Source organism: Pundamilia nyererei, unplaced genomic scaffold (assembly GCF_000239375.1).
Source record: "Pundamilia nyererei isolate P.nyererei 1_Seehausen unplaced genomic scaffold, PunNye1.0 scaffold00061, whole genome shotgun sequence".
NCBI classification, from domain to species: domain Eukaryota; kingdom Metazoa; phylum Chordata; class Actinopteri; order Cichliformes; family Cichlidae; genus Pundamilia; species Pundamilia nyererei.
The window spans coordinates 2,759,800-2,767,431 of NW_005187462.1; positions in this window are offsets into that span (position 1 = coordinate 2,759,800).

Here is a 7,632-nt window from a genome sequence, read left to right on the forward strand (position 1 = left end):
ACAGCACTAGTGGGAACACAACGAATATGACTGCACATTTACTCCGACATCATCCTAGTGCAAAGACAAGTGGAAGCAGACAAAAACAACAAGCACGCATGCTACAAACTTTAGAGTCATTTAGACAGCCTTTAGCACAGGATTCTCCTTATGGGGACCTGATATGTTTAATATGCTGCTGAGAATATAGCCCAGAAGAAGCGTATAGTAGAGCTTTTATTTTGAAAGAGCCATTTCTCTGTAATAAACTCTCTTTTCCAAAGATGAGGGATTCCTCCATCAGATAGATTTATTATTTTGTTGTTTCAGCAACATTAAATTTAAAAACTGTACTTTTGAGTTAAAATATATTTTTATACTTTTAATAAATGACAAATTAAAAAAGCATGAACATTTTATGTATCGAAAAACTATCGAACCGTGACACCAAAGTATCGAACTGAACCGAACTGTGAATTTTGTGTATCGTTGCACCCCTAGTATTTACATGATAAATGTGTTTTTTCTACATGTAAGCCAGCCTTCTGGCTTCTTGCTGGTTCGTTCAGTTACAGACTATGAGCCGTGTTTGGTGATGCTGATAAAGTTTGGCAAGAGTAAAGGTGCTACAGTCAACGCACACACTACTCGTGGCAATCAGGTGCAAAACTTCACTTTAAACCTGCAGAGACAAAGCAAAAGGCACAGCATGAAAGATGATGTTACCTTCATGTGCTGCATCTTGATGCTTTTTGATTCAGTATTTTGCTACTTTTTCAGTAACGGTGTTGTCAGTGTAATATTTTTTTAGATTTTAAACTTGATGGTTGAAATTACTAGTTTGATGTCTATTATTTAATTACAATCTGATGCATTCTAGGGAATATTTTGGCTTTTCACAGCAAGCTGAGTGCTGGAGATTGATAAACGAATTGATAAAACATGAATTTCACATCTGTGGTATCGGTTTCATGCTATACACATTGTTATTGTGTGTTCCATGCTGTGTGTGTCATGTCGATGCCATGTTGTCAGTATTCTCTGTTGTCTGCTCTGTTGTGTACACTGAGAGAAAAGTCCAATTCCTTTATATGTGCAAACATACTTGGTCAAAAAATGCCCCCAAATAACACCAACAGTCAGATGAGCCCCTGTGAACAAGCGCTTTGGCAACAGTAGGAAGGAAAAGAAGAGTGCTTCCTCTTTCTTCTCCTAACTTTTCAGTGCAGTCACAAAGAGGATTTGGCAGGAATTAGGACATTAGGACATTTGCCTATTTGCACTACTCTGCCTGGTTTACACTCAATGTCATTTACCCTTACCTGAATATTGTATATTGTATATTGCATAGCTTTCTTGTTAATTTGTATTGTATTTATTTATTTAAATTTTTACTTTTTAATTATTTTATTTGCATTTTTTAATCACTCTCTTATATTTAAATGTTCATTTGCTATTTCATCTAGGGTTTGAGAGTAACGAAATTTCTATTCTCTGTATGTCCTGTACATGTGGCAGAATTGACAAATAAAGTTGACTTTGACTTTGACTTTGATAAAATACAGATGACATTTTTAAAAAGACAGATTATTAAGGCTAAAACCACAGACAAATGAAAGTAGGGCAAGAGAAAATCTGAGACAGTAGGAGATAAACAAACATGCTTTACTTCTAAAGACTTGAAGGCCTGATATTTCTTTTTCACATCATACTGGTCAGTGATGAACACTGCTCCAACTGTAGACACAGCTGTGGTCAAGCCTTTTGTGCCTCTCTGAGCCACAACTTCTTCAGTGGACTGATCCAGCCACAGAAGTTGCAGTTTTGAGCCACTGAGGGTAAACAGGAGTAAGCACTCACTCACACTCGCCCCTGGGCAGGGCCACCTCCTCCTCCAGCTCCTCACACCTGGAGCTGATTGCAGGCAATCAAGGCAGAGGGATTTAAGTCTCACGCTGATGCTCATTCACCACCAGTTAGTCATTGACCCAGTTGGTAGCTGACTCTCATGTTTCAAGCTCTCTTTGTGATTTACCTTACTAACCTCACTTACTAACCTCACTTTCTTGTGCTACAGTTCCTGGACTCACCTTGTCTTAGACCTCTGCTTCACTCTGTGCTCCACCTGCCTCCCCTCCTGCACCCAGGTCAGCTTTTCCACACTGCTCAGCTCACCCCGGATTCTTTTGTCCACGTTTTCAAGTCCAGTCTAACTAATAAACATTTTTTAAAAGCACTCTGTCTCTGCCCTGGGTTTCTGCACCTGAGTCCAGTTTTGGTGCTGACCTCTCGGTCCCGTGACAGAGTGTTTACTTTGCATGATGCTCTTAGATTTTATAGATATTTTGACAGCATACTAGTATGTCAGTGTTACTACTTTGCCTGATTTATTGTGCATTGTCTTTCTTCTGCTAGCCTCTGTAATTCTTCTCAAACATGGCTTTGAGTGAGTACAATCATTGCTGGGTAAAGACCAGGAAAGCCTGTTCAATACATTCTGCATGATAAATATTTGTAATATTGTTTTGTGGGTTTTTATTTCAGATTGCATGATATTTTGTTGATCACATCACCACACCTATTCTTTAAATCACTGAACAGTTCTGTCCTGCAGAGCATTATTACTTCAGTGACTGAGAGCAACAAAATGGACATTTATATAAATTAAAATGCAGGAACTATTATCATAAAAGCTTCGTGAAAATGGTGATGGTTTCCTAAACGGCTTCAGTCATTAAGGCATAAAAAACACATCCTCAGATGTTATTAACAGGAAACGACTTCAGATAAAATCCTGTTTCTGTTGCCATCAGTACATTCATTTTCTTCACTACCCACTGTAATCGCATCAAAGCTTCTGCATTTGTCTTCAAAATTAGTATGTCTCTCTCACAACACACACACTCACACACACAGCCACACACAGCCATACACACACACACACACATAGCAGGTGCATACACTTCCCAGTGACAGGCCTCACAGGACGTGTCACAGTGATACCGTCTCTGTCCTTTAGGGCAGTGGAGGGGACATACATTAATTAAACCAGTCTGCAGCTGATTTGGTGTGTATGGGCGCGTGTGTGTGTGTGTGCATGTGTGTGTGGTAGCCTGAAGGGAGATGGATTAGTTTCGCTGTAGTGGGGGAGGTAATGGTGGTGCACCTGGAATGACTAAAGAGGGTATAATGCTTGTGATGTTGTGGCCTTTGGCACTGGACTTAAATGGGCTGATTGTTAATTTTTTTCTTTTTAATGGCTAATCTCACAGGATTTCACAAACACACAGAAAACAGGGGGCAGAAATCAGTGGTCAGGAGCTGACGCACCACGTAAACACTCGACTTTGATTGGCTCTCTGAGGCAAACAGTATGGTCCTTACTGTTTGGTACATCAGGAGTAAAGACAGACAGCAGGTTTCATGAAGCCATTCAAATAATGCAAAGAATGAGTATATTTGGGACATTTTGTTCCATGATGTTTGGATAAATAACAGTTATGTTTGTTTCATAGATGAAATTGCTTTTCTTATTTTTGCTTGAGCTGATGTTACAGGAATGCCTGAAAGTATGTTTCAACTTTTTGTGTGAGTGCTCGTGATAGGATGCTACAGGCGGTGATCAATTTTAAGATTCCTCTTTCATTTCATTCTTTCAAACTGGTGAAAACATTTATGTGTCTGTTTTACTCTGTATTGTCTGTTGGAAATTTATGGAAACTAGTGCAATTTTTTGGAGATAATAACTAATTTGGATCTTTTTATTCCCTGTGCTGCGCCTGTTAGGGGTCACCACATCTCTGTATTTTCCTTTGTCACATCGACCCTTTCACACCCTTTCATAATACCTAATTTACATAAACAGAACATTTTAGAAAACTTGTAATGAAAACAAAGTAAGCAATCAAGTGGGGGAAGCTTTGTGATGATATCCATTAGTTAAAATCTCATCCAAACAAACTGGTTTCTCATAAAAACACAGGAACTTTTACCATCATTTCACAATTTCTTCTGTAAATCGGAGCCAGAAAGCGACTGCAGCCACACCAATCCTTTATCTTTATTTCCCATCTTAAGATAATATTAATTTTAGAAAATTATATCTTTAAAAACAAAGATTATTGAGGGCTTTGACAGTATTTGATGACTTATTGAGTGATTTAAACTAATTGAGTGATTTTTAAAATAATCTTTGTATAAAAAATATTTTCAGATGTATCACAAGCAGTGTTGGTCAAGTTACTTGAAAAAAGTAATCAGTAACTAATTACTGATTACTTCCCCAAAAAAGTAATCCCGTTACTTTACTGATTACTTATTTTCAAAAGTAATTCATTACTTAGTTACTTAGTTACTTTTTAAAAACACGATTTACAACCTGAGTAGGTGATAGAGGGATAGATCTTTCAGCCCAATTCTACTTTTTCTGCATAATCCATCATACAAAATGTAATCAAATGGAAAAATCTCTTTTTAAACTTGTTTTATTAGTTTTAATCTTTTAACTTTATGCATCAAGCAAACATTTAATTATCTGCAACATTCTCTGACTGGAAGAAATTAGTTTAACATTTAAACCTATTTTCTGCACATTCCAGCTCATAAAATAAAATATTTTTTGTGTTTACACTCAGTCTTTCAAATAGATGCAAGTAAAACACAGCAGAAAATAAATAAAGTCAAAGACTCAGCGGTCCTGTTGCTCTATTTTCACCTGTAAAGCAGGAGTGGGGTAGGCGGAGGTTTACCCTGGTGCAGGTGTGCAGCAGTCAGTGGAAGAATCCGCGAGTTTCTCTGTGAGTTTCCCATTACGTCGTAGCTACTCGGTGCTTGTTGGAAGTTTAGGGGTTTTTTCGCTGTAAAAAGAAGTTTTCTTCCCGCGCACAGCGGACACTAATGTTTTTGTCACTTTTTATGGAATCAAACTCAAAGTAAGGTCAGTACTTCCACGCTTTAAACGCTGCACGCTCATACTCTCTCTGCACTCGATATGTGATCCACTGTTGATCTGCACACAGCTGTTGTCACGAACATCGCACTCGCTTACGTCACTGTCATGAGACATTCTCGCAAAAAAATCACGGTTTTAGTAACGCAGTAACGCAGCGTTCCTACGGGAAAGTAATGGTAATCTAATTACCGTTTTTGCAATATGGTAAATGGCCTGTATTTATATAGCGCTTTACTAGTCCCTAAGGACCCCAAAGCGCTTTACATATCCAGTCATCCACCCATTCAGACACACATTCACACACTGGTGATGGCAGCTACATTGTAGCCACAGCCACCCTGGGGCGCACTGACAGAGGTAATCCCTTACTTTACTCGTTACTTGAAAAAAGTAATCAGATTACGCGTTACTGCCCATCTCTGATCACAAGGCAAAAACTGGCTTTGTTAAATGTTATTGGAGTTTGTCACACACATTTTTGAACTTACTTTGTCAAAGTATGTATAATAGCCAAACAATACACTTTAACACTGCGTACCTTCTGTTATTTACAAAAGAGGCCATGTAGCTGTTTTAATACACTTTCCAACATTAAGGAAGTTTAGTTATTAAGAAATTCATTGTAAAAATGGGAGGTGAGGGGCTGGATAATTGAAGCTAATGTGGTTGGTATTATCAACCAGCCTCAAACCAAAACATCACCTGTTGCAGTAGTTTGGAAAAGTCCATGGTGACAACAAACCTGGACTAGTGAGGATATTATGTTTGTTATTAAAACACAAAATGCATAAAAGGCAAAAAACGGAAGAAAAAAACATGTTTTTTGTTGTAATTTAAAACACTGGACCACAATGTCTGCATGTTCATATAATGGTAAGGTTGTGGGTGTGTTTGGTGAGACACATTCTTAATTTCACTTCAGTGGTTTTTACTGGCACTGGCAGATTTTAAAAGCAATATTTCCAGTGCATCCAAATACAATTTACAGTACAATGAAAGAGCAATAGCCAATAGTAATAATAGGATGTGTGTGTGTGTGCGCGCCCAGGTTATTCATCGTTCCTGGGTTATGAGATGTTTGTATATACTGGGAAATATGCTATATGTTTCATTCTGACATGCAGGGGCTGTTACACACTGGCCTAGGGGAAACCGGAGTGCAACACAAGGACTACAAGAAAAAGACCACAAAGAAGTAAATCACACAGCCACAGCTTTACAATGACTAGACGTTTTATTAACTCGACAGGTAGTGAGCATCAGGGTGGGCGTGGCCAAAACAACAAAATAAACACACTAGAAATTAATCCGAACTGACTTACCTACAGTGAGACAACCCCAAAAGAAAATACAAGCCTCTTTGTCATGTCTGTGTGTAGGCAGGCAGGAAGAGAGGACCCAAAATGCAGGACTCACTGAGACGGAAGTAACTCAAAACACACAGCTTTATTGCTGGTAGGAAGCAGAACAGAAAAACACTAACTAAACTAGAAGAACAGAATAACTAGGCAGGAAGGCTGGTAAACGGAACACACAGAGGAAGCGAGAGTGAACAGACGTTAATGACGCGACACCGAGTAGGGGAAGACACAGACACTAAATACAAGAGGTGAACGGAGCGAAGAGGAAACAGCTGGGAGACACGGCTGACGCTGATTACACTGACGAGACAGGGAGAGCACAAAGCTGAACGCACTGACACAGGACACAGACCTACAAAATAAAACAGGAAGCACACGACAGACAGAGACACATGCGCCAACCAGCGTGCAGCCTGTTACAGTCGCTCCTGCTTTTCTCTTAGTTTAGCTCTTTTTTCTTACGTATTCTTTTTTTTATTCTTAGTTAGTGTAGTGTCTGTTTTGTCTTAATGTTGGTTTATAATGGAGCACTGTAACAAAAAATAATTTCCCCCAGGGATCAATAAAGTATTCTGATTCTGATTCTGAAACAGGCATAATGACGTCATGGGCAAACAGAGGGACATACGGGCAGAGAAGACTAAGCACAGGCAACCTGAACCAAACACGAGGCCGAGATAACAAAACCTAAACCAGAAATAATCATCATCGTCATCATCATCATCATCATCGGATAACTAAAGAATCAGAATATAATTATAATCAAAACGGTATCACCAGAGAACAAGAACTAATCCATAATGCAAAAATAAACCAAAACATAAGAAACTCCTCCACCTCCACCCCTACAGCCACCATGTCCAGATAGAAGTCTTTCTACACTATTTTCACTGCAGCCTAGCTCTTCTCATCTCGGAAAACTCAGTCACACGGCACAAAGAGGCCAAACGCGTGGCTCACTGGAAACAGGAAGTAGGAGGGGCTGCCGGCCCAGTCAGGTCCCAGTTTGTAGCCGGCCTCATTCCATCTTCCACCAATGGTCAGCCTCACCTGGAAACTTACATAACACAAACATCACAGAGTACAAACAATGCTCCCGCCTGGTGTGGCGAGTAACAGCGCCACACGGCAACTATGGCTGTGTCCCAATTCAGGGTCTGCACGTTTGAAGTACGCATTTTAAGTGTGATTACGTCATCACCACGCGACGACAGCTGTCCCAATTCGAAGTGTACTTCAAATGCATACTTCAAATGCATACTCCAAATGCGCTGTCGATTTCCCCAAATATCAAGCGTGGTCCGGTGCACGCTTCGTGGTCCCATATATCCCACAATTCAT